The sequence below is a fragment of the Pongo pygmaeus genome, chromosome 16, assembly GCF_028885625.2.
Source record: "Pongo pygmaeus isolate AG05252 chromosome 16, NHGRI_mPonPyg2-v2.0_pri, whole genome shotgun sequence".
Classification (NCBI taxonomy): domain Eukaryota; kingdom Metazoa; phylum Chordata; class Mammalia; order Primates; family Hominidae; genus Pongo; species Pongo pygmaeus.
This window is the reverse complement of record NC_072389.2, coordinates 25,138,157-25,166,010: the sequence shown is the minus strand read 5'-3', so window position 1 is coordinate 25,166,010 and position 27,854 is coordinate 25,138,157. Positions and strand designations below refer to the sequence as shown.

Genomic DNA, 27,854 nt, shown 5'->3' with positions numbered 1-27,854 from the left:
CTTCTCATTTCCCCCAAATAAATATCTCTTAAAATACAAATTTTTAGTCAAATATCCTCACCTTGTTTCTATAATTTCTTCCAACTATATTTGCTAAAGCTTCATAAATACAGTGTCCACCAAAAATAGTTGTAAGTGTGTGTCTACATTTTCTATTTTATATACTCTTGACATTTAGCTCTAAGCTCAGAAACTAAAATGTTCATAAACTAAAGAACAACCAAACGGAAAACTTTAGGCTCTAAAATTAAGCTCTACCTACCCATTTGCCAAAGTGGTGGCTTCTCTCATCTGAACAATTGATCTGTTACCAAATCGGCTTTCCTCTGATCACAGGCAGCCAAAGACTGCTGCACTGACACGGGAACCATCTTCTCAAACAGATCTAAAATTAGGAAGAGAAATTACAACAAAATTTTAAGACAAAAACCCAGACTGTAAAAGTGACTGTTCATATTTTCTTTCCAATATTCACATAGTCCATACATATTTGATATTTAAAGATCAAAATATCAATAGTCTATTGACATTTAAAGATCAAAACGAAATCACTATTTAAAGCACAATGATAAAGAGCATGTTTAGATCACTACATTCACGGACAATGGTGACAATGAAAAGTTTCTTCTTTGAACTTAATTTTCTTTAACTTTTTCAGATGTGTTCATCACTGAGTCTGAGGGATCTTCAGTGACGCTGTTCATTTGTTGATTAAACTGAATGAGGGGCCGGGAGCAGTGGCTAAGGTCTGTAATCCTAGCACTTTGGGAGGCTGAGGCAGGCGGCTCACCTGAGGTCAGGAGTTCAAGACCAGTCTGGCCAACTTGGCGAAACCCCATCTCTACTAAAAATACAAAGTAGCCGGTGTAATGGTAGGAGCCTGTAGTCTCAGCTACTGGGGAGGCTGAGGCAGGAGAATCGTCTGAATCCAGGAGGCGGAGGTTGCAGTGAGCTGAGATTGCACCACTGCACCGCAGCCTGGGCAACAGAGCAAGACTCAGTCTCAAAAAAAAAAAAAAAATTGATTGAATGAGTCACGGCAGCAGGATTCCATTTCTGGCTCCAACACTTCCTAGCTATGTGACCTTGAGGAAATTACTTAACCACTCTGTGCATCAGTATCCTCATCAAATAGGGATAATAACAGTACCCATCTCAGGGCACTTGTGAAAACTAATGAGCTAATATTTGTAAAGTGCTTAAAGAGTGCCTGGCACATGGTAAACTCTTTGTGTTTGCTAAATAAACATATAATCACCCTTTCTCAGTAACAGAATATTCTCCTTGGGATCTCAGCTAGAGGCTACCATCTGTTGTATACATTTGTATACATCTACAATATAATAACATTTATTTATCTCATACAAATACCACTCCAGAAGTTTACATGTTTAAAGAAATAGGCCGGGCATGGTGGCTCATGCCTGTAATCCCAGCACTTTGGGACACCGAGGCAGGTGGATCACCTGAGGTCGGGAGTTCCAGGCCAGCCTGACCAACATGGAGAAACCCCGTCTCTACTAAAAACACAAAATTAGCTGGGCATGGTGGCAGGCACCTGTAGTCCCAGCTACTTGGGAGGCTGAGGCAGGAGAATCACTTGAACCCGGGAGGCAGAGGTTGCAGTGAGGGAGATAGCACCACTGCATTCTAGCCTGGGCAACAAGAGTGAGACTCCGTCTCAAAAAAAATAAAAAAAGAAAAAAAAAAGAAATATTTTTGTGGTTTATTTTTACATTTAATTAATTAATTAATTAATTTATTTATTTATTTATTTATTTTTGAGAAAAGATCTCACTCTGTCACCCAGGCTGGAGTATGGTGGCACGGTCTCAGCTCACTGCAACCTCCACCTCCTGGGCTCAAGCGAGCCTCTCACCTCAGCCTCCAGAGTAGCTAAAGCCACAGGCATGCACCATCACGCCCAGTTAATTTTTTTTTTTTTTTTGGTAGAGACAGGGTTTCGCCAGGTGCACAGGCTGGTCTCTAACTCCTGAGCTCAAGCAATCTACCCATTTCAGCCTCCCAAAGTGCTAGGATTACAGGTGTGAGCCACCACATCCGGCCATATTTCTTTATTTTTAATGGCAGCGTCTTAAATAACAAATGTTAACAAAATGACAAGTGCTACAGTGTTAATCAAACACACAGTTTCAAGTCTTCTAACTATTGTATACTTTACATATGCTTTATTATTGTTTACTTTCCATCTTAACATTGCACTGACACAATACAATATTTATTCTCATATTCATTTTAAATAACATGAATACAAATTATATTCAAAGCATACAACAGCAATTATGTGATTTTTAGCTAGGAAAAACACAGTAAACTAGAGAAAAATGAGATTAAAGTGTGTCTGAATAACTGACATACCAGTAAATTTCTGACTGATGGGTACATTGACTGGGGTAGATTTCACAAGTGTGGCTTTGCCAATAGGATCTAGATCTTTAAGGTCTGGAACTCGATCACGATAAATGAAGTCATTATCCTTCTTTGCTGCAGTAAGGGAACAACTGATTTTGTCAGAAAAATCCTTCACATTAACATATTCATCATAGCGAGACGCCACTGTTTTAATCAGTTCTGCTGCACGCTAAAAAGAAAAATGTCAACAACAACAACAAAAAAAGAGGGAGATGATTTTCTTTCTCTTTCCCCACCAAATATTTAAGCATTGGTTTCAACAAAAAAATCTTTAATTCGAAGACTTGCATTTCCAGCAACGTGGCTGACAGGATTACCTGGAAATTCTCCGATCACAAAATACCTGAAAACTGAAGGATAATACCAACAGCTATCCCTATAAACACCCAGGCAAATTATCAAGATAATAAAAGAAATCCATGAGCCAATCAGTATAAACTGACATTGAAGAAAGCTGGCTGTTGGGTTCTTTCTTTCTTTCTTTCTTTTTTTCAGACAGAGTCTCACTCTGTGACACCCAGGCTGGAGCACAGTGGCGCGATCTTGGCTCACTGTGACCTCCACCTCCCAGGTTCAAGCAACTCTCCCACTTCAGCCTCCCAAGAAGCTGGAATTACAGGTGTGCACCCCCACGCCAAGCTAATTTTTGTATGTTTTGGTAGACATCGGGTTTCATCATATTGGCCAGGCCAGTCTCCAACTCCTGATCTTAAGTGATCTGCCCAACTCAGCTTCCCAAAGTGCTGGAATTACAGGCATGAGCCACTGTGCCCTGTCTGGCTGTTGGGTTATTTCTATATCGAAAAAATTAGCAGTTAAAACTTATTAAAGGCCCTCATGGAGACCTGAAACAAGGGTCTTGAAACCACACAACACAGAGAATTGAGATGCACCTCTTTCACTCCTTCACATGAAGGCAGGAACCTCAAAGGGCCTAACTCTCAGTGAAATGGTGGATCTGAAAAAAATTATCCAACAACACAGGAAGTGAACAACATGTCAACATCAGTAAGAAATTTTTTTTTAAGTTTGGCCTTATAAAAAATGAACATAAGCCACATAAAATTTAGGTGGTATTAGGTATAGTGACACCATATAAAATAGACAATAAGGCCAAAAGCATTATTAGGGATAAATATAACACATGATCTTTTAATATTTGCCAATTTGCCAGAAAGATGTAAAATTTCTTATATTTTGCATGTAATAGTATCTACATCAACAATTATAATGAGAAATTGATACATTTACCCATAATCAAAGTGGAAGATTTTAACATATCTGTCTCAGCAATGGCTGGACCAGATTTTAAAAAAGTGTAAGATTACAGAAGATTTGAGCAACACAATTAACAAGTTTGGTTTACCAGACATAGAGAACACTAGACTCCACAAATAGAGAATATATTATATTCTCAGGCATATAGAAAGCATCTACATCTATAAAATGACCAGATGAAGAGATAAGGCAAGTCTAAAACACCAACATTACAAGAATACAAAAATGGTTTAATACTAGAAAATCTACTTATATAATTCTCCAAAATAATAAGTTAAAAAATCAAATTTCTCCATAGATATTGAAAAAGTATTTGATAAAATTCAATATTCTTGATTTTTTAAAATCTTAGTAAAATAGACATTATAGTTCCTTAACATGATACAAATCTTAACCTCCAAAGCTGGTACCATGCTTAGAGAAAGACAACCAAAACAAAACAAAAGCTACCCTTCAGTGTAAACTAGGAAATGGGAAATTGCACAAATTTAAATCACTTTTTAAATTTGTAAATCAAATTTGATTTGTAAATGTGGTTGAACCCTCCCCCAAATAGCAAACACCAGTACCAGAACCGCAGGTGCTCTATACACAGAGGGGAAGACAGGGAAGGGCCAAGGCTGCCACCCTAAGTTCAAACTACTTTCAGCAAATCTGAAAACAACAAAACAGGATGAGAAAACCTTGCCAGGTGATGGTAAAGGCAAAGCCAACTGGCCCCTCTCATGCCACCAGGGGATCACAGAAAAAAATGTGATGCTGAGGGGCCTCATCCCAAGAGAGCTGCTGAGAAAGAGAAGTAGACAGATTAACTAAAAAGACAGGGTTTCTAGGGGAAGCAGAAAGAGACAACAGAAAAGTAGGGAGGGAGAAGAAAGGGCATAAGCACTCGGAAAATGCCAGCAAAATATAAACCCGAAAAGTAGATGCATCAACTTGAAATGCAAAGGCTGTGAGGAATTCAGGGAAGCACAGGTACAGAGGTAGTGGGATTCTTCCTAATCCAGGGTAGGCTTTAAGAGCCAGAGAAGTGGACCTTAGGAGGGAGCCCTTAACACAATGATGCTTGTAAAGCTAACCCTGCCCATTTCCCCACACAGGAACCTCCAGCAAAATCAATCTCATTCAAACATAAGTAACTGAAAAGGCAACTCATCTCTCAATACAAAAAAAAATAAGGAAAAAGCTGAAAACAAGCAGTACATCTTTCCAGTAGATGATGAAAGCTCACCAAAGAAATAGTGCCGCAAAGTAGATGAAAACAGCATGCTAAAAACTAAACTAAACTAAAACACTTAAGAACACAATGACAGTACCAAAAGAACAGAGGACTGGATGGCCCAAACCAGAGCGAGTGATAGCCAAATAGCAAAAGAATATGAAACAGGAAGTGACAGAACTCACAAAAGTAAAGAAAAATATAAATTTATTTAAGAAAGCAAGACTGAGACATTTATACAAGGAGCAAAAGGGAAAACAGACATCACAGAAATCATAGTAAAAAACATACAGAACAAGAAAAAGTGAAGAAAACTCAACACAGAAGTTGGGAAGGAGGAGGCTGTTACAAATTAAAGATTTAGAGGGCATATCAATCAAATGCAAAGTGAGGACTTTGTGTGGATCCTGATTTGAACAAACAAGACCCCTGAGAAAAAAATCAGGGAGAACTAAACTACATGTAGATAATACTGGATTATGACTATTAACTACTAATTCATATTAATATTAATTTTGCTAGATTGGGATAATGACCCATCTAGCAAAATTTCTTCATTTTTTAAATTTTTGTTCTTTAATTTTTTTAAATCTTTATCTCTTAGAGACACAGGCTAAAAAACTTAAGAATGAAATGATACATGAGATAGTTGTAAAATACTCCAAAAAAATAAGGAGGAAAGGAGAAATAGCTAAAACACAAAATAGCGAAATACTCATAATCACTTAAGTTGGGTAACAGAAATTCAATGATTCATACTTTTATATATGCCTGACCATCATAGTTACACAACTATACTTTTATATATATTTTCCGTCATAGTTAAATGAAAGAAAATTCATATGAAGAAACATATGCAAGAATAGTCAGGAAAATCCAGAAAATGACAAAATTCAGGAAACAAGCAAGGACAGGCAGGAAAATTCAAAAAACGAGAGATAATACCTATCAGACATTAAAACAGTCTAAAGTATAACTAAAATGATATGGAACTGGAGTATGAGCAGATAAACAAGTCAATGAAACAATAAAAGCAGAAATAGATCCCAATATATACCATGAATCTAATGTGTGATAAAGTCAGAATCTCAGATCAGTGAGGTAAACAAGGCTATTATAATAAATGGTGTGGGGACAACTGGCTAGCCATTTGGAAGAAGACTTTAAAACTGGATCCATACCTAGCACCACACATCAGGATAAATTCCAAGTGGATCAACAATCTAAATATATAACAAATTACAGATGTATTTATATTTTGCTATCGGTAATCCCATTTCTATTAAATTATTTAAGATATACCTGCTGCTATGTAAGGGACTGTGCTCCCCAAATTTCGTATTTTGAATCCCTAACTCCTAATGTGATGGTATTTGAACATGGGACCTTTGGAAACTAATGGGGTTTAGATGAGGTCATGGAGGTGGGGCCTCACAGGGCGTTAGTTCCCTTACAAGAAGAGACACCAGAGGGCTTCCTCTTGCTGTTCAACATATGAGGATACAGAGAAAAGGCCATCTGTAAATCTCACCAGAACATGACCATACTGGCACCCTGGCCTTGGATTTCCAGGCTCCAGAACTATCAGAAAATAAATTTCTGTTGTTTAAACCACCCAGTCTATGGTGTTCTTATGGCAGCCTAAGCTAAGACACCTGCTGAAGTACAAGATAACTTGTGTACATGAGTTTTTACTGTAGCATTGTTTATAATAGTGAATCTTGGAAACATTCAAGTATCTAGCAATAGGAGACAGCAATAAACTGTGGCTCACACAGTGAAGTACAATGCAGCTCTATGGATGGTCTCCCTATTGCTGAATTAAGATGAAGAGATCTCCAGGATACATTGTTACATGAGAAAAGAAGGTACACAACACTGTATATATTAATAGCATACCAGCACTTCAGTAAGAATGAGAAGTGAGAATGTGCAATGCGTGTGTGCTGTGTATGTATATATTTGCTTCTATTTCAAAGAAAGAAAAAAAAAACAAGAAATTAATGGAAATTAACTATGGGGCAGTGGGAATAATGGATGGAGAGAACAGGATAGAGGGAAAAAGAGGAACAGGAATTGAACTATATAACCTTATATATACCTATTTTCCCAATTTTGAAAAATTTCAAGCTCACAAAATAATTATCTAGGTTCAACAATTACCATTTTGCCACATTTGCTTTATCTATTTCTTTCCCATACAAACACATAATCACATACCTTTTTTTCTTTTATTGCAGGACTATCTTAAACTGAAGTTAGATGTGATGAGCCCTCATCCCTAAACACATCAGCAAGTATTCTATAAGGACAATCTCCTTAATACCTACAACCTGGTATCATAACTAAGATAACAATACTTGTACAAAATCAGATTTACAATCTTGCTAGGTCCCTCATTAATGAGTCAAATAAATCTTTGACATGTAGTCATTCTATGTGAGTCATGTTTTTATATCTGTGTATGTGTGTGTGTTTTTCTATATCTTTTTGAAAATTGTATTTCACCATCTTTGAAGATCCACCAAGATGACCAAGAAGATCCATCTTCTGGGGCCACATAAACTGCACTGTTCAAGAAGTGCAACTCATGAGCTGTATTAAGCTCAGGTACAATTTTTCTTGGCCCCAGAAGTGATTCCAAGCAGTAATTTTACCTTTGCTGCCATTTTATCTACTGTTTTGATTTTCCTGATTGTGACTTTATTTTCATTTCTGGTTTGCACAGGACCAATAAGTTATTTCTCTTTGCTAGTAGCCATAACTAGAAAGTTGGTTTAAGAGTGTGACCTCCTAAGATCTCTGTCAGCATCATGGGGGATTATTCTCTACTGAGTGACAAACTACAGCCAATATGGTTTATTGGTCAACTTCTTGTCTGTTCTGTTTGCCTTCTTGGGAGTGTAAATCAATTAAAAAATATTTCATGCCTACTGGAAAGAATAACTGCCCTTTGAAATATGGATCAGTGAGTGTGTTCTGTGTTAACTTTTTTTTTTTGAGAAAGTGTGTCACTATATTGTCCAGGCTGGCCTCAAACTACTAGCCTCAAACGATCCTCCCACCTCAACCTCCCAAGTAGCTGTACTACAGACAGGTGCCATCACACTCATCTTCTGTCTTAACTTTAACCTATAACTAAAGCTGTAAAACTAAAGCTGCAAAATCTACGTGTCTATAACTGAGGAAAAGTTTTTACCTCCCTCCCACTGTGTGAATTTGAAATAGTTTCCTTTTTCAGGGGTACTTAGAAATGAGATTAAATTTCAAAAGGAGTTCTTTCTCTGACTGATTTATAGAGACTAAATATGGGCTTATTTAAATCTAATAGTCCCAGAAACCAGAAAATAAAGAAACTAAACTTATAATTTAAATATGCTAGCCTTAAAAAAAGAATCCTTCCCACAAATTCCTTGTTCAGCATCATTTTTATATATGAATCTAAGTTACTGTAATCAAAGTGAAGCCCCAGACAAATCTGGGTTTGACTTTTTTTAAAAAAAGTCTTTCTCTGATTTGGTCACTGTGAGATGTTTTCCCACGAAAAGGCTAATTAATTAATCTGAACCTCCTAAACAACATTTCCATTGTTATGGTCTGAACGTGTCCCCCAAAGTTCATGTGTTCCCAATCCCAAAGTGTTGGGACGTGGGGGCATAATAAGAGGTGATGAGGTCAAGAGGACTCCACCCTCATGAATAGATTAATGTCATTATCATGGGAGAGGGCTAGTTATCAAGAGAGGGGCTTCATTAAGCAGTTCGGCTCCCTCTTGTTCTCTCTCACTCACTAGCACTCTCTTGCCCTTCTACATTTCACCACGGGTAACACAGCACAAAGACCCTCACCAGGTGGCAGCACCTTGATATTGGACTTCTCAGCCTTCAAAATTGTGACAAATTTCTGTTCTTTATCAATTACCCAGTCTGTGGTATTCTGCTATAACAGCACAAAATAAACCAAGACATCCATAGTATGTTCTAAAAATCAGTACATATTTAAACTTCCCTAACTCAAATGCCATAAGTCATCTTTCTATCCTCTGTCTACCAATACTCAAAACACAAACAACTTGTACAAACAGCTCTTGTTCCTGCTGGCAAGTTGCCTCAGGTGCCATAATGTCACAGCAAGTTTCTGATAACCCCAATGCCAACAGTATGAACACAACTGCATAGAAGGTACTCGGCTGTTCACAAGATATATATATATATATATGCACACACATCTCTCCACTGTCCTCCTCAAGTTGTGGAAGTATATGCCCCAGTTTAGACAAAGACCAGGCCACAAGTTAAACACTACACATACTCCTGGAGCATGGCAATTAACTTAGAATTATTTTTACACTAAAATAAACATGAATAAAAAAGAGAACTGAATGCAAATTTTGCATGAATTTTTCAGATAAAATATGAGACCTCAAAAAAACATGCAGTAAAGTCTAAAGATAAAAACAATCTGGAGATGGCAATGAATTTAGAATTATTTTTACATTAAAATAAACATGGATAAAAAAGAGAATTGAATGCAAATTTTGCATCAATTTTTTAGATAAAATATGAGACCTCAAAAAAACATGCAGTAAAGTCTAAAGATAAAAACAATCACTTGTCACTGCTGATGGGGTGATGAATGGGAAAGGTTTTTATGGGCAAACTTGGAAATCTTACTAGGGTAAAAAAGAGAGACCCAAGTTAGTTACTTAAATATTTATTACCAAGAGACTCACTTGTAACCTTGCAATTTCCTCTCCAAATGTCTTGTGCTGTTTTGCCGGGATAGACTGATGGCACTCAGCACTGGCCTGCATGATACAGTGCTTGGCAGCCAAGACAGGGAACACCTCCTGGAAATAAAATACTGACCAGGAGAGAGTCCAACCACACAAACCACCACAGACAACATGGGATGCAGGAAGAAAGAGGAGAAGACGACAGAAATTACAATCACCCCATTCATGACTTAGAGATTAAGGTTAGTCATTAGGTGTAAACAGAGAAGACATGATTTTGTGTGGATTGAAATCTATGAATTAAATTTTTTTCTTCCAATTGAAGGGGTTTTTTTTAATTGTTAACTGAAGCCAATTTAGGCTTTTACAATTCTCTTTAATTGATCCGTGAAGTCAACATTTTGTTTACAAAAAGAAAGAAAAGCATGCATTATTAGAAAGAGAAGTAGAATGGACACTCACAGAGGAACACCAAGCACAGGGCTTTAGACGCTTTCTTATGAGCCCTTACCCAGCCTGCAGAGTTAACTAAACCATCATTACTCACATATACCAATGAAGTTGCTCTATAGATGACTGTTTCATCATGTTTTTAAAAAAAAGACAGTAAATTCTCACTTAAATTCATATCCTAAGAGGTTTCTTACTAAAGATGATTTTAGCCATATAAAAATGATTTACTATCATAGATACACTAATATTTCAGTATCACATACTCAAAAACATATCATAGACAAATGCACTAAGTATATGACCAATGATAATGATAAACTGTTATTTTGCCTATTTGTTTTGAAAATAATTCCAGGCAAAATTAATTTTAAAAGATCCAAAGACATAAAGCAGGAAAGCAATTATACTAGTAGTGGCTCTTCCAAAATGTCAAAATCTAACCTGTAACCTCACTGCTTTTAGGAAGTATATGATATTAAAAAAATCCAAGGAATTAGGCTAGACAATCACTATCTAAACAAAAAATGTAAGAGAATCAAAAACTGAATTACTACCTTGGGTGCTTTCCTGTCTCCCAGGGAATAATTTCCTACCTTCCTGGATCACTACTTGCAGACATTTCAGTTTTTAACTAGAATATGAAAACACCTTATGAGCTTTATTAGTAAAAAGGAAAAAATAAAAGACATCTAAATTTCAAACTACACTCATGCCAGTTCTCAGGGTAAGGCTGGAGCAACTTGGTTCTGAAAAAGGAGATTTTCAAGGAATACCAGCAATGCTGCAGAGGTAGCTTCCAAGTCTTTTGTAGGTGACTTTCTTCTCTCCATGACAGGACTGAACTAATGGCCCAACAGGATGTAACGGAACACTGTGCAGCTGAACGTGAGGTCTTTCAGAGGTAAAAAACATGAGAGGAGATCCCAAGTCTCTTTTTAAGAGGAAGGCTGTTAATACCCAAGAGTCCTGGGCAAATTTCTGTTAGGTTCTTGGTGTATCTTAAATCCCCAGGAATCGTCACATTAATTCCTTATTGATCATTTTCTGAGTAATAAGTACCGTTAATGCACTTATGTGCATTTTTACTTCACCCCCAAGTTGTCTGCAATTTTTTAATGTACAAAGATTCCTGAATATGACTTATAAATCAATAAATTCCCCTACCAAAAAAATCATGTAACAGATACCATATGATGAAACTAATTCCTTGAACATTTCTGAAGGAAGTAGTTGAAACATATATTTCACTCCATCTTTAAGTTTTCTTTATTAATCATTCCAAATTTACTAGTGATTTCCTTTGTCATTAACAAATGATCATCACTGAATAGTCTTTTCAATTGTCACTTCAGAAAGGTTCACATTAAGACATTATACTTCCTGTGATATGTAGTTTAAGATGGTTGCTTTTCCTTAGCTGTCCATTAGCAGCCCAATTTTTTATCCCTGTTGCCAAAACTGAATTCTAATCAAAGTATCAGATGAATTTGTTAAGTTTTCTTTTCCTTTTCTCTTTATGTCTGTTTTTGCACTTCAAGACTCATCTTTGAGAAAACAGGACAATAATTAAAACTGTGAATAATCAACATGCTCAAGTATACATGCTTGTACCAAATCACCAATGATTCAGAACTACACAATGCCTTGATTTGATAAAAGTATTGAAAACAGATGGTCAACATTTTCCAGAAAGAGTTCTAACTTGGAAAAACCAGTTTAGTAAAAGGTAAAGACAAAAGCATCCCTAAATATAAAAGAATTGTTCATGCATCTTAAATTAAAAAAAAACTATTTCTACTATATACTTCAGATAACTCTATTAAAACTTCAAATTTCTTTATAAGTTTCAACTTGCTTCTTATACACAAAAAAGTCTAAATACTTCCACATGCAAAGTAAACAAGTGTTTATAAAAACAATAACTGACCTTGGGGAGAGTATCTTTGTATTGACACTGTTTGAAAGCATCACCAAAATAATCTGCAGCCTGATTAGCCAATTTAGCTACGATGGCATCTTTCATTTTATCTGGAATACAATATGAAGGTTGACCATTATAATTAAAATAAATATGAGCTAATCTGACATGTCTCAGTATAAACACTGAGATCACAAGTTTGTACACACATCTTAAAACATCTTTCTTGATGAAATCACATTTTCGCATAAAATTTAAAACAGACAAAATAGATTAGTGGTTGCCAGCAGTGGGGGAAAGGGGAATGAGGAGTCACTGCTAATGGGTACACAGCTTCTTTTTGGGATGATGGTAATGCTCTAAAATAAGATAGTGGTAATCAAAACTCTACAAATATACTAAAAATCTTATGTTGTATACTTAGAAAGGGTGAACTTTAGCGTATATAAATTCTATCTCACTATAAGCTGTTATTTTAAAAGAAAAAAGTATTCCAATTCCTATTTCTTCCACATGATAACTTAACCTCTTATTTTCAATTTCAGCCCATATTATATATTCAGCCCATATTTCAATCTCTCATGCTAACTTATATGCCTTATAAGAATTATTCTTCTTCCCTCATTCCCAGGGCCAGGGACTGTGCCTGGATCATTCCTTCTTGTCATTTAGGTCTACTTTAAAGAGGACCTCCTGAAAGAAAGCCTTCTTGACTAATGAATCTAAAATTAGCCCAGCTTCCCCTACATCCCTATCCCATCACCATACCACCAGCCACTATCATATAATTCTTTCTTATTTTTGATAGCAATTATTTCTGAAATGTTATAGCAATTATTTATGAGATTATCCTGTCTACTTAATTCTTGCTTATCATCTCTCCTGTCGCGAAAATGTAAGGTTGTTTTCTAACTCCGTTTACCCAGAAACTAGAACAGTGACTGGCACAGGGTAAGTACCCAATAAATATTTGTGAATAAATGTTTGACATGTTAAAAACATACATAAATACTATTCCAGAATGGAGTGTTTAAAGACAATTACCAAAGATCCATTTCATGACTTCAAACACAGCCTACATTCTTAAATGTGCATTTGTGCTACAAATTCAGAAAAGGATAGCTGAAAATTTTCCATAATCCATGTATCAAGTTCAAGAAGGAAAGCTCGACATTGCACATATTATAGTCTAACCACTTTCTTAATTTAAAAGCCTTATCACTTCTTTTCACATGCAACGAAAAGAAAAATTGGAGTTACCTCTTGTGGCTTTAAAAAAAAAGTAGTTCTTGAGCCTGTGCCAGCATAATAAGACTGAGGGTCCCAACAGTATCTGGAGATATGTCCACGGTAGGCTCTCGATTTAAGGCAGATAAAACTGTCTCTTTAATATGTAAAAAGGCACCATTAGCAAACTAAGGGGGGAAAAAGAATTTATTTAAAATCTATAGGAACTCAGCAAGACTTAATTTCCTACTGTTACACATAAAAGGCATTTCAAATGTTAACTCAGTGAACAGTTAATACATTTAAATTTTTGTATTATGAAAAACCAATCTAAAACATCTGACCTACAGACAATAAGGTTATCTTTCTAAAACTCTATAGCATAACAAGAGATTTAACAAAGATTAAAAGTAAATTACAAGGAAAAACAAAGTAAACTAATGGAACAATCTGATTAAGCTATTTTTAGACACACTTCCTCAAAATTAACATGAGAATAGAGGCAGGGATAAACATTAAAATATTTTTAGTACTGCAATGCTCTTGCTTTGGTCCCAAACAAATTCATCTTTCAAATATAATTAAACATGCCATAGTAGTTTAGTAGTTAGGGGACACCCCAAATAGTACATACACCTGGTCCTCTGAGGAACAGCATTACTACCTATTGCTAGTGATTTCTGTCTGGCCTTCAGAGCTCGCTAGTGAAATGTTCCCCATCAGATTTTTCATCTCAACTATATTTTGTTAATACTAAAATAACTTTGCTTTTATGAAACAAATTATACTAAGAAAAAGAAATAAATCAGTCTGAGATCTAAAGGTGTCATGAGTTGGCAGGGTGCGGTGGCTCACGCCTGTAATCCCAGCACTTTGGGAGGCTGAGGTGGGTGGATCACCTGAGGTCAGGAGTTGAAGACCAGCCTGGCCAACATGATGAAACCCCATCTCTACTAAAAATACAAAAATTAGCTGGGCATGGTGGCACACACTTGTAATCCTAGCTGCTTGGGAGGCTGAGGCAGGAGAATCGCTTGAACCCAGGAGGCAGAGGTTGCAGTGAGCCAAGATCACGCCATTGTACTCCTGCCTGGGCAACAGAGCAAGACTCCATCTCAAAAAAGAAAAAAAAAGGTGTCATGAGTTAGATAAATAGACAACACAGAGAAAACTCAAAGTCAAATGTATTAAAATGAACAGCATGTTTCTGCAGTCATTAAGTATTATAAGACCAGAGTATCTGCTAGGAATGAACAACTGAACTTGTTTAGTAAACTAGTGGATCAAAGTCTGAGTCTCTCATTTACAGATAAGGAACTGGAGGTACTAGAGAGGTTAAAGAACTTGCCCAACAACACAAAGCTTCTGGGTGGCAAGCAGCCTAGACAAGGACCTAGGTCTAATACCACCAGTTATCGTTCCATGATACCAGGTGCCCTGCTGTGAACCCTCACAGAATGCAATGCTTCTTTCATAATTCAGAATGACTTTTCTAAAATCTCATATGCCAATTAACTGAGTTACAGTTAACCAAAAGCTAAATAACATTTTACTTCGTTTTCACTACTCTATTTTATTTTATTTATTTTGAGACAGAGTCTTGCTCGTCACCCAGACTAGAGTGCAATGGCACAATCTCAGCTCACTGCAACCTCCGCCTCCTGGGTTCAAGCGATTCTCCTGCCTCAGCCTCCCAAGTAGCTCAGACTACAGGTGCCCACCACCACACACAGCTAATTTTTCTATTTTTAATACAGACAGGGTTTCACCATATTGGCCAGGCTGGTCTGGAACTCCTGACCTCGTGATCCACACACCACGGCCTCCCAAAGTGCTGGGATTACAGGCCTCAGCCACCACACCCGGCTTGTTTTCACATTTTAAAATATTTGCCATGTATAGCCTCAAAAAGAAATAGCGTATGCATTATGTTTGTCATCTATGCCCATTCAAAACTGTAAGGCAAGCCACAATTTGGAGCATGTTATTTGCTTAAGGTATATTTTCCTTTTACTTTCTCAGAATAGCATCACTCACCTCTCCCCTAACATAAACAACAGGAAAAAGCAGACTGCCTCTGAGACAAGCAAATTTCATGAGAGGTTTGGGGGTGAAACAGTGGAAGGACATTTGGAATTACATGAAATTTGGAATCAGAACTACTGAAACCCAAATGGACTGCTTTATGAAGACTTCTGACCTTTAGTCTCCTCGTATGTAAAATGGGAATGACATTATCATTATATGACATACATCACAAGGTTTATCTGAGAGTCAAATAATGTACATGAAAACACTTTGTAAATTAGAAAGAAATATAAAATGACAACATGATTATATATATTACTTATCACTAATCATTTACTGCTCTTTTAACCAAAAAAAAAAAAAAACTGAATAAATAATAAACAACTGCTGGCAGGGTGTGGTGGCTCACGCCTGTAATCCCAGCACTTTGGGAGGTCGAGGCGGGTTGATCACGAGGTCAGGAGATCAAGACCATCGTGGCTAACACGGTGAAACCCCATCTCTACTAAAAATACAAAAAAAATTAGCTGGGCGAGGTGGCGGATGCCTGTAGTCCTAGCTACTCAGGAGGCTGAGGCAGGAAAATGGTGTGAACCCGGAAGGCGGAGCTTGCAGTGAGCCGAGATTGAGCCACTGCACTCCAGCCTGGGTGACAGAGCAACACTCTGTCTCAAAATAAATAAATAAATGAAATAAAAAAAACTGCCACAAGATAACATGCCATATTAGTAAATGATTAGTACGTAAAATAGATTAGGCAACTTACGAACATTATGTGTCGGACCACATTTAAATATGACCTCTCCACAAGTCTCAAAGTTAAAATTTTATTTTCTTGCCAATTTCTTGTCTTTATTTTTGTAACATCAGTGAAATTTCAAGTGTGTCTCACTCTAAGAAAACATATGAAAATAATGTACAAATTTTTTTTAATTAGGTCATTTATTTAAAATGGATTTACCCTAAATGCCAGAGACAAAATCTCAGACATTTCATAATTTCTTCAACCAACAATTATTGAGCCTCTATTATGTGCCAGGCACTGTGCTAGGTGCTGCGTATAAAACAATGAGGAATAACAGACCTGGTCTATAGACAGTTTATCTAAGGGCTTCAACAGTAAGAATCAATTCATTTTAAAAGTGCATTCATTTAAAAAAACATCTGTTGCATAGAAGTATCTATAAACCTAAATGCAAATTATTTTCCACTTAATCCAATTTAGTGTCGATCATTATTGTAGTAACTAATTTTCCGCATACCTGGTAATGCTTAGCAGCGATTTTCAATCCTTCATCATTATCCAGGTTCTGTTCTGCTGCAATTTGGCTACTCAGGCTGCACAATTGAACAACACACAGCTCTTTCCATATCCTAAGCTTGCAAGAGCTGTAAAAAATTGAGAAGGAAAAATTTATCAGATTATTTTTTCAAAAGAAAACAAATGTTTCAAAGAGAAATACTATGACCTGTATCATCTTACTGACTCTCACAAAAACAAGTTTCCAGACCTGTTTTCTTGCTGTCATATGCTCCCATATTTCAAGCTGCCCTTACAGGCGTTTATTTCCACAACAATATTCCCATCACCTAAAATGCTAAAGAACAGTAAGTTATTCTTTCTCTCCTTCCCTTTACTTCCACATTTCTATTACAATCAAATTCAAATGTAAAAGTCATTTTCATGTCATTTCTCTCGGTTTCTGAAATTTGAATAAATTATTTCCATTTTTCCATCACCTCTCAAAATCACATTGTCCCACCACAATCGAACCAGTTCCTCATTACCCCGACTCTAAGTCAATGCAATTACCTCCTAGCTGGCCTTATGCTTTACTCCCTCATGCAAATACATTTCTCAAAAAGGGCTAGCAGATAAGCTGGGCTAAAACCCGACTCTGATAAAAAAAAAAAAAAAATCTACACACCTCACATTCACTTAGGATAGCTCCTATTAATAAACAAACAGAAAATAAGCATTGAGGAAGATATAGACAAACTGAAACCTTCCTGTACTGTTGGCAGCACTGCAAACTCGTGGTTGGGCATGGTGGCTCACTCCTGTAATCTCAGCACTTTAGTAGGCTGAGGCAGGAGGATCTCTTGAAGCCAAGAGTTTGAGGTCAGCCTGAGCAACACAGCAAGACCCCATCTCTACAAAAAAAAAAATTGTTTTTAAACAGCCAGGTAACGGTAGTGCATGTCTATAGTCCTAGCTACTCGGAGGCAGGAGGACCACCAGAGCCCAGGAGTTCAAGGCTGCAGTGAGCTATGATCATGCCACTATACTCCAGCATGAGTGACAGAGAGAGACCCTATCTCAAAATAAAAAATAAAAATTAAAAAAAGTGCAACTGCTGTGGAAAACAATATGGCGGGTCCTCAAAATATTAAAAATAGAATTGCTATTTTATCCAGCAATTCCACTTTTGGGTATACACCCCCCAAAAAATGAAAGCAGAGTCTCAAAGACATATATATGTATGCCCATGTTCATAGCAGCATTATTCACAAAGCCAAACATGAAAGCAACCCAAGTGTCTGTGATCTGATGAATATATAAACAAAATGTGGTATATACATACAATGGAATATTAGTGAGCCTTAAACAAGAAGGAAATCATATGCTATAACACGGATGAATCTTGAGGACATTAAGCTAAATGAAATAAGTCATAAAAAGACAAATATTGTGTGATTCCACTTATATGAGTTACCTAGAGTAATCAAATTCATAGAGACAGAAATCAGAATGATGGTTATCAGGGATGGTGGTAGGGGGAGGGGGATTGTTATTCAATTAGTACATTAATTCAGATTAGCTAGATGAAAAAGTTCTGGAGATGTATTTTACAACAATGTGAAATACACCCAACACTAGTGAACTGTACACTTAAAAATGATTAAGATAATAAATATCATCTTGTGAAATTTTTTTAAATGCAGTCTATGACTCCACTTGTATGAGGTACCTACAGTTAAATTCAGAGACTGAAAGAATGCTAGTTGCCAAGGGTTGAGGGGGGAGGGAAGAATGGGACATTATAATTCTTTTTTTTTCTTTTGAGACAGGGTCTCACTCCGTCACCAAGGCTGGAGTGCACTAGTGCAATCACACTCCTTGCAGCCTCTACCTCTTGGGCTCAATGAATCCTCCTACCTCCACCTCCTGAGTAGCTGGGACTACAGGCACAGGCCACCACACCCAGCTAATTTTGGTATCTTTTGTAGAGACAGGGACTCACTATGTTGCCTAGGCTGGTTTTTAACTCGTTGGTTCCAGCAATCCTCCCACTTCAGCCTCCCAAAATGCTGGGATTACTGGCATGAGCCACCGCCCGAGTCTGTGAAGTTATCATTTACTGTGCAGAGTTTCAGTTTCATAAGGTGAAAAAGAGTTCTCCAGATGATGTTTGTACAATAATGTAAATGTACTTAATACCACTGAAGTGTACACTTAAAATGGTTAAGAAGGCATATTGTGTATATTGTATCACAATTGAAAAATAACTTTTAACAAAGAATCTACAACAGGTCCCTATTACTTACAGAATTCAATCACTTTGGAATTCAAGATCTTGCATCATGTGCAAGGCATTGACCACCGGGCAAAATAAGGCTCCTTACAAAACACACTCAACAAACCAATCTAGGAGAACCAGAACAACACTACATTTGTATGTTTGTGCCAAAGAGTAGTACCATAAAGTAAAGCCCTCCTTGCTACAGTACTTAGGTGGCCTCCTGTGTAATAAAGGCCAGTATTCAACTTGCTTGCAAACCAATTCTAGCCTTCTCATTCTGAACTAAAGCAGATATAAACACCAGCGACTCTAAACTACTTTATTAAGGCCAAGGAGAACAGATCACCCGAGGTCGCAAGCACCAGGTCAGCCTTACCAACATGCAGAATCCCCGTCTCTACCAAAAAAAAAAAAAAAAAAAAAAAAAAAGCCGGGCATGGTGGCTCCTGCCTATAATCGCAGCCACTCGGGAGGCTGAGACAGGAGAACCACCCAAACCTGGGAGGCAGAGGCCACGGCGAACCGAGACCATGCCACTGCACTCCACCCTGGGCAACAAGAGCAAAATTCCACTCAAAAACAAACAAAAAAAAGGGTTTCACCATGTTGCCCAGGACAGTCTGGAACACAAAGGCTCAAGTGATCATCTGCACTCGGCCGTCCAAAGTTCTGGGACTACAAGCGTAAGCCACCACGCCAGACCGATCTATTCCCTTCTGAATAAGAAATTGAGCCAGGCACCATGGCTCACACCTGCAATCCCAGCACCACAGGAGGACAAGGCAGGCGGATCACGTGAGGTTGGGAGCTCCAGGAAAGCCGACCAACATGTAGAAACCCCGTTTCTACAAAAAAAAAAAAAAAAAAAAAGCCGGGCATGGTGGCTCCTGCCTGTAATCCCAGCCACTAGGGAGGCTGAGGCAGGAGAACCACCCAAACCCGGGAGGCGGAGGCCACTGTGAGCCGAGACCGTGCCACTGCACACCACCCTGGGCAACAAGAGCAAAACTCCACTCAATAACAAACAAACAAAAGGGACCAGGTTTAACCATGTTGCCCAGGCCAGTCTGCAACTCATAGGCTCAAGCGATCATCTGCACTCGGCCATCCAAAGTCCTGGGACTACAAGCGTGAGCCACCACGCCAGGCCGATCTATTCCCTTCTGGTTAATAAACTGGGCTGGGCGCGGTGGCTCACACCTGCAATCCTAGCACCCCGGGAGGCCGAGGCGGGTGGATCACCCGAGGTCCGGAGAGTGAGACCAGCCTCACCAACATGGAGAAAACCCGTCTGTATTAAAGAAAAAAAAAAAAAAAAAAAAAAAGCCGGGCATGGTGGCTCACGCCTGCAATCCCAGTCACTTGGGAGGCTGAGGCAGGAGAACCACCCAAACCAGGGAGGCGGAGGGCATAGCTAGCCGAGACCGCGCCACTGCACTCCAGCCTGGGCAACAGGAGGGCCATTCCGCCTCAAATAAAATAAATAAATAAAATAAAAAGACAGACCGTTTTCACCATGTTGCCCAGGCCGGTCTGGGACTCCTAGGCTCAAGCCATCGGCCACGCTCGGCTGTCTGAAGTCCAGAGCCACGCCAGGCCGATCTATTCCTTTCTGCTTAATAAACTGGGCCGGGTGCAGTGGGTCACACCTGCAATCCCAGCACCCCGGAGGCCAAGGAGGGCAGATCACCCGAGGTCTGGACCTACAGGCCAGCCTAACCAACATGCAGAAACCCCGTCTCTACCAAAAAAAAAAAAAAAAATGGCGAGCATGGTGGCACCTGTCTGTAATCCCAGCCACTCGGGAGGCTGAGGCAGGAGAACCACCCAAACCCGTGAGGTGGAGGCCACTGCGAGCGGAGACCGCACCACTGCACACCAACCTGGGCAACAACAGCAAAACTCCACTCAAAAAGAAAAAAAAAAAGGGACCAGGTTTCACCATGTTGCCCAGGCCAGTCTGGGAATCATAGGCTCCAGCGATCATCTTCACTTGGCCGTCCAAAGTCCTGGGACTACAAGCGTGAGCCACCACGCCAGGCTGATCTATTCTCTCTGGTTAATAAATTGGGCCGGGCTGCAGTGGCTCACACCTGCAATCCCAGCACACCGGGAGGCACAAGCAGGCGTATCACCTGAGGACGGGAGCTCCTGGCCAGCCCGACCAACATGGAGAAACCCTGTATCTACCAAAAAGAAAAAAGAAAAAAAAAGCCAGGCATGGTGACTCCTGCCTGTAATCCCAGCCACTCGGGAGGCTGAGGCAGAAGAACCACCCAAATCAGGGAGGCGAAGTCCACGGCGAGGCGAGACCCCGCCACTGCACTCCACCCTGAGCAACAAGAGCGAAATTCCGCCTCAAATAAAATAAGTAAATAAAATAAAAAGAGAGACCGGTTTCACCATGTTGCCCAGGCCGGTCTGGAACTCCTAGGCTCAAGTGATAGGCTATGCTCGGCCGGCCGCAGTCCAGAGCCACGCAAGGCCTATCTATTGCTTTCTGCTTAAGAAATGGGGCCGGGCGCAGTGGCTCACACCTGCAACCCCAGCACCCCGGGAGGACAAGGCGGGCAGACCACCCGAGGTGGGGAGCTCCAGGCCAGGCTGACCAACATGCAGAAACCCCATCTCTACCAAAAAAAAAAAAGCCAGGCGTGGTGGCTCACGCCTGCAATCCCAGTCACTCGGGAGGCTGAGGCAGGAGAACCACCCAAACCCAGGAGGCAGAGGCCACGGCGAGCCGAGACCGCACCACTGCACTCCAGCCTGGGCAACAGGAGGGCCATTCCGCCTCCAATAAAATAAATAAATAAAATAAAAAGACAGACCGGTTTCACCATGTTGCCCAGGCTGATCTGGAACTCCTAGGCTCAAGCGATTGGCCGCGCTCGGCCGTCCGAAGACCAGAGCCACGCCAGGCCGATCTACTACTTTCTGCTTAATTAATTGAGCTGGGCACAGTGCCTCACCCTTGCATTCCCAGCACCCCGGGAGGCCAAGGCAGGCAGATCACCCGAGGTCGCGAGCACCAGGTCAGCCTGACCAACATGCAGAATCCCCGTCTCCACCAAAAAAAAAAAAAAAAAGCCGGGGATGGTGGCGCCTGCCTATAATCCCAGCCACTCGGGAGGCTGAGACAGGAGAACCACCCAAACCTGGGAGGCAGAGGCCACGGCGAACCGAGACCATGCCACTGCACTCCACCCTGGGCAACAAGAGCAAAATTCCACTCAAAAACAAACAAAAAAAAGGGTTTCACCATGTTGCCCAGGACAGTCTGGAACACAAAGGCTCAAGTGATCATCTGCACTCGGCCGTCCAAAGTTCTGGGACTACAAGCGTAAGCCACCACGCCAGACCGATCTATTCCCTTCTGATTAATAAATTGAGCCAGGCACAGTGGCTCACACCTGCAATCCCAGCACCCCAAGAGGACAAGGCGGGTGGATCACTTGAGGTCGGGAGTTACAGGCCAGCCAGACCAACATGCAGAAACCCCGTCTCTACCAAAAAAAAAAAAAAGCCAAGCATGGTGGCTCCTGCCTATAATCGCAGCCACTCGGGAGGCTGAGGCAGGAGAACCACCCAAACCTGGGAGGCGGAGGCCGCAGCAAACCGAGACCACGCCACTGCACTCCACCCTGGGCAACAAGAGCCAAAATTCCACTCAAAAACAAACAAAAAAAAGGGACCAGGTTTCACCATGTTGCCCAGCACAGTCTGGAACTCAAAGGCTCAAGCGATCGTCTGCACTCGGCCGTCCAACGTCCTGGGACTACAAGCGTAAGCCACCACGCCAGACTGATCTATTCCCTTCTGAATAATAAATTGAGCCAGGCACCGTGGCTCACACCTGCAATCCCAGCACCCCAGGAGGACAAGGCAGGCGGATCACGTGAGGTTGGGAGCTCCAGGAAAGCCTGACCAACATGCAGAAACCCCGTGTCTACCAAAAAAAAAAAAAAAAAAAAAAACCGGGCATGGTGGCTCCTGCCTGTAATCCCAGCCACTAGGAAGGCTGAGGCAGGAGAACCACCCAAACCCGGGAGGCGGAGGCCACGGTGAGCCGAGACCGTGCCACTGCACTCCACCCTGGGCAACAAGAGCAAAATTCCACTCAATAACCAACAAACAAAAGGGACCAGGTTTAACCATGTTGCCCAGGCCAGTCTGCAACTCATAGGCTCAAGCGATCATCTGCAATCGCCCATCCAATGTACTGGGACTACAAACGTGAGCCACCATGCCAGGCCGATCTATTCCCTTCTGGTTAATAAATTGGGCGGGGCACAGTGGCTCACACCTGCAAACCCAGCAAACCGGGAGGCCGAGGCAGGTGGATCACCCGAGGTCCGGAGATTGAGACCAGCCTCACCAACATAGAGAAAACCCGTCTGTATCAAAAAAAAAAAAAAAAAAAAAAAGCCGGGCATGGTGGCTCACGCCTGCAATCCCAGTCACTCGGGAGGCTGAGGCAGGAGAACCACCCAAACCAGGGAGGCGGAGGCCACAGCTAGCCGAGACCGCGCCACTGCACTCCAGCCTGGGCAACAAGAGGAAAATTCCGCCTCAAATAAAATAAATAAATAAAATTAAAAGACAGACCGGTTTCACCATGTTGCCCAGGCCGGTCTGGAACTCCTAGGCTCAAGCCATCGGCCACGCTCTGCTGTCTGAAGTCCAGAGCCACGCCAGGCCGATCTATTCCTTTCTGCTTAATAAATTGGGCCGGGTGCAGTGGGTCACACCTGCAATCCCAGCAACCCGGAGGCCAAGGAGGGCGGATCACCCGAGGTCTGGACCTACAGGCCAGCCTGACCAACATGCAGAAACCCCGTCTGTACCAAAAAAAAAAAAAAAAAAGGCGAGCATGGTGGCACCTGCCTGTAATCCCAGCCACTCGGGAGGCTAAGGCAGAAGAACCACCCAAACCCGTGAGGCGGAGGCCACTGCGAGCAGAGACCGCACCACTGCACACCAACCTGCGCAACAACAGCAAAACTCCACTCAAAAAGAAAAAAAAAAAAGGGACCAGGTTTCACCATGTTGCCCAGGCCAGTCTGGGAATCATAGGCTCAAGCGATCATCTGCACTTCGCCGTCCAAAATCCTGGGACTACAAGTGTGAGCCACCACGCCAGGCCGATTTATTCCTTTCTGATCAATAAATTGAGCAGGGCTGCAGTGGCTCACACCTGCAATCCCAGCACCCCGGGAGGCACAAGCAGGCGTATCACCTGAAGACGGGAGCTCCTGGCCAGCCCGACCAACATGGAGAAACCCTGTATCTACCAAAAGAAAAAAAGAAAAAAAAAGCCGGGCAGGGTGACTCCTGCCTGTAATCCCAGCCACTCGGGAGGCTGAGGCAGAAGAACCACCCAAATCAGGGAGGCGGAGGCCACGGCGAGTCGAGACCCCGCCACTGCACTCCACCCTGAGCAACAAGAGTGAAATTCCGCCTCAAATAAAATAAGTAAATAAAATAAAAAGAGAGACCGGTTTCACCATGTTGCCCAGGACAGTCTGGAACTCCTAGGCTCAAGTGATAGGCTATGCTCGGCCGTCCGCAGTCCAGAGCCACGCCAGGCCTATGTATTGCTTTCTGCTTAAGAAATTGGGCCAGGCGCAGTGGCTCACACCTGCAACCCCAGCATCCCGGGAGGACAAGGTAGGCAGACCACCCGAGGTGGGGAGCTCCAGGCCAGGCTGACCAACATGCAGAAACCCCGTCTCTACCAAAAAAAAAAAAAAGCCAGGCATGGTGGCTCACGCCTGCAATCCCAGTCACTCGGGAGGCTGAGGCAGGAGAACCACCAAAACCCGGGAGGCAGAGGCCACGGCGAGCCAAGACCGCACCACTGCACTCCAGCCTGGGCAACAAGAGCAAAACTCCACTCAAAAAGAAAAAGAAAAGGGACAAGATTTCACCATGTTGCCCAGGACAGTGTGGTAATCACAGGCTCAAGCAATCATCTGCACTCGGCCGTCCAAAGTCCTGGGACTACAAGCGCGAGCCAACAAGCCAGACCGATCTATTCCCTTCTGATTAATAAACTGACCCAGGCACAGTGGCTCACACCTACAATCCCAGCACCCCAAGAGGACAAAACGGGCGGATCACTCGAGGTCGGGAGTTACAGGCCAGCCTGAGCAACATGCAGAAACCCCGTCTCTACCAAAAAAAAAAAAAAAAGCCGGGCATGGTGGCTCCTGCCTGTAATCCCAGCCACTCGGGAGGCTGAGGCAGGAGAACCACCCAAACCCGGGAGTCGGAGGCCACGGTGAGCCTAGACCGTGCCACTGCACTCCACCCTGTGCAACAAGAGCAAAATTCCACTCAAAAACAAACAAACAGAAGGGACCAGGTTTCACCATGTTGCCCAGGCCAGTCTGCAACTCATAGGCTCAAGCGATCATCTGCACTCGCCCATCCAAAGTCCTGGGACTACAAGCGTGAGCCACCATGCCAGGCTGATCTATTCTCTCTGGTTAATAAATTGGGCTGGGCACGGTGGCTCACACCTGCAATCCCAGCACACCGGGAGGCCGAGGCGGGTGGATCACCCCAGATCCGGAGATTGAGACGAGCCTCACCAACATGGAGAAAACCCGTCTGTACCAAAAAAAAAAAAAAAAGCAAAAAAAAAGCTGGGCATGGTGACTCCTGCCTGTAATCTCAGCCACTCGGGAGGCTGAGGCAGGAGAACCACCCAAATCAGGGAGGCGGAGGCCACGGCGAGGCGAGACCCCGCCACTGCACTCCACCCTGAGCAACAAGAGCGAAATTCCGCCTCAAATAAAATAAGTAAATAAAATAAAAAGAGAGACCGGTTTCACCATGTTGCCCAGGCCGGTCTGGAACTCCTAGGCTCAAGTGATAGGCTATGCTCGGCCGGCCGCAGTCCAGAGCCACGCAAGGCCTATCTATTGCTTTCTGCTTAAGAAATGGGGCCTGGCGCAGTGGCTCACACCTGCAACCCCAGCACCCCGGGAGGACAAGGCGGGCAGACCACCCGAGGTGGGGAGCTCCAGGCCAGGCTGACCAACATGCAGAAACCCTGTCTCTACCAAAAAAAAAAAAAAAAGCCAGGCATGGTGGCTCATGCCTGCAATCCCAGTCACTCGGGAGGCTGAGGCAGGAGAACCACCCAAACCAGGGAGGCGCAGGCCACGGCAAGCCGAGACAGTGCCACTGCACTCCACCCTGGGCAAAAAGAGCAAAACTCCACTCAAAAAGAAAAAAAAAGGGACCAGGTTTCACCATGTTGCCCAGGCCAGTCTGGTACTCATAGGCTCAAGCGATCATCTGCACTCGGCCGTCAAAAGTCCTGGGACTACAAGCCTGAGCCACCACCCAGGCCGATCTATTCCCTTCTGATTAAGAAATTGAGCCGGGCGCTGTGGCTCACACCTGCAATCCCAGCACCCCAGGAGGACACGGCAGGCGGATCACCCGAGGTCTGGAGCTACAGGCCAGCCTGACCAACATGCAGAAACCCCGTCTCTACCAAAAAAAAAAAAAAAAGCCGGGCATGGTGGCTCCTGCCTATAATCGCAGCCACTGGGGAGGCTGAGGCAGGAGAACCACCCAAACCCGGGAGACAGAGGCCACGGCCAGCTGAGACCACGCCACTGCATTCCACCCTGGGCAACAAGAGCATAACTCCACTCAAAAACAAACAAACAAAAGGACCAGATTTCACCATGTTGCCCAGGCCAGTCTGGTAATCATAGGCTCAACCGATCATCTGCACAGGCCGTCCAAAGTCCTGGGTCTACAAGCATGAGCCACCACGCCAGGCCGATCTATTCCCTTCTGGTTAATAAACTGGGCCCCGCGCAGTGGCTCACAGCTGCAATCCCAGCTCCCCGGGAGGCTGAGGAGGGTGGATCACCCGAGGTCCGGAGATTGAGACCAGCCTCACCAACATGGAGAAAACCCGTGTGTACCCAAAAAACAAACAAACAAAAAAAGCCGGGCATGGTGGCTGACGCCTGTAATCCCAGTCACTCGAGAGGCTGAGGCGGGAGAACCACCCAAACCAGGGAGGCGGAGGACACGGCAAGCCGAGACTGCGCCACTGCACTCCAGCCTGGGAAACAAGAGCGAAATTCTGCCTCAAATAAAATAAATAAAGAAAATAAAAAGAGAGACCAGTTTCTCCTTGTTGCACAGGCCGGTCTGGAACTCCTAGGCTCAAGCGATCGGCCGCGCTCAGCCGTCCGAGGTCTGGAGCCATGCCAGGCCGACCTATTCCTTTCTGCTTAGTAAATTGGGCCGGGCGCAGTGGCTCACACCTGCAATCCCAACACACCGGGAGGCCAACGAGGGCAGATCTCCAGACGTGGGGAGCGCCAGGCCAGTCTAACCAACATGCAGAAATCCTGTCTCTACCAAAAAAAAAAACAAAAAAAACAAAAACAAAAAAAAACCGGGCATGGTGGCTCCTGCCTCTAATCTCAGCCACTCAGGAGGCTGAGGCAGGAGAATCACCCAAACCCAGGAGGCGGAGGCCACGACGAGCCTAGACCGTGCCACTGCCCTCCACCCTGGGCAACAAGAGCAAAACTCCACTCAAAAAGACAAAAAAAAGGGACCAGGTTTCACCATGTTGCCCAGGCCAGTCTGGATCTCATAGGCTCAACCGATCATCTGCACTCGGCCGTCCAAAGTCCTGGGACTACAAGCGTGAGCCACCACGCCAGGCCGATCTATTCCCTTCTGGTTCATAAATTGAGCTGGGCGCGGTGGCTCACACCTGCAATCCCAGCACCGCGGGAGGCCGAGGTGGGTGGATCACCCGAGGTCCGGAGTTTGAGACCAGCCTCGCCAACATGGAGAAACCCCTTTTCTACCAAAGAAGGAAAAAAAAAAAAAAAAAGCCGGGCATGGTGGCTCACGCCTGCAATCCCTGTCACTCGGGAGGCTGAGGCAGGAGAACCACCCAAACCCGGAGGCGGAGGCCACGGCGAGCCGAGACCGCAGCACTGCACTCCAGCCTGGGCAACAAGAGGGACATTCCGCCTCGAATAAAATAAA

The 27,854-nt window shown here is 42.5% G+C and overlaps 1 pseudogene; it reads right to left on the bottom strand.

The window, feature by feature from the left end:
* Positions 1-27,854, bottom strand: part of LOC129028714 (programmed cell death 6-interacting protein-like) — a 100,993-nt pseudogene that overhangs the window by 33,032 nt on the left and 40,107 nt on the right.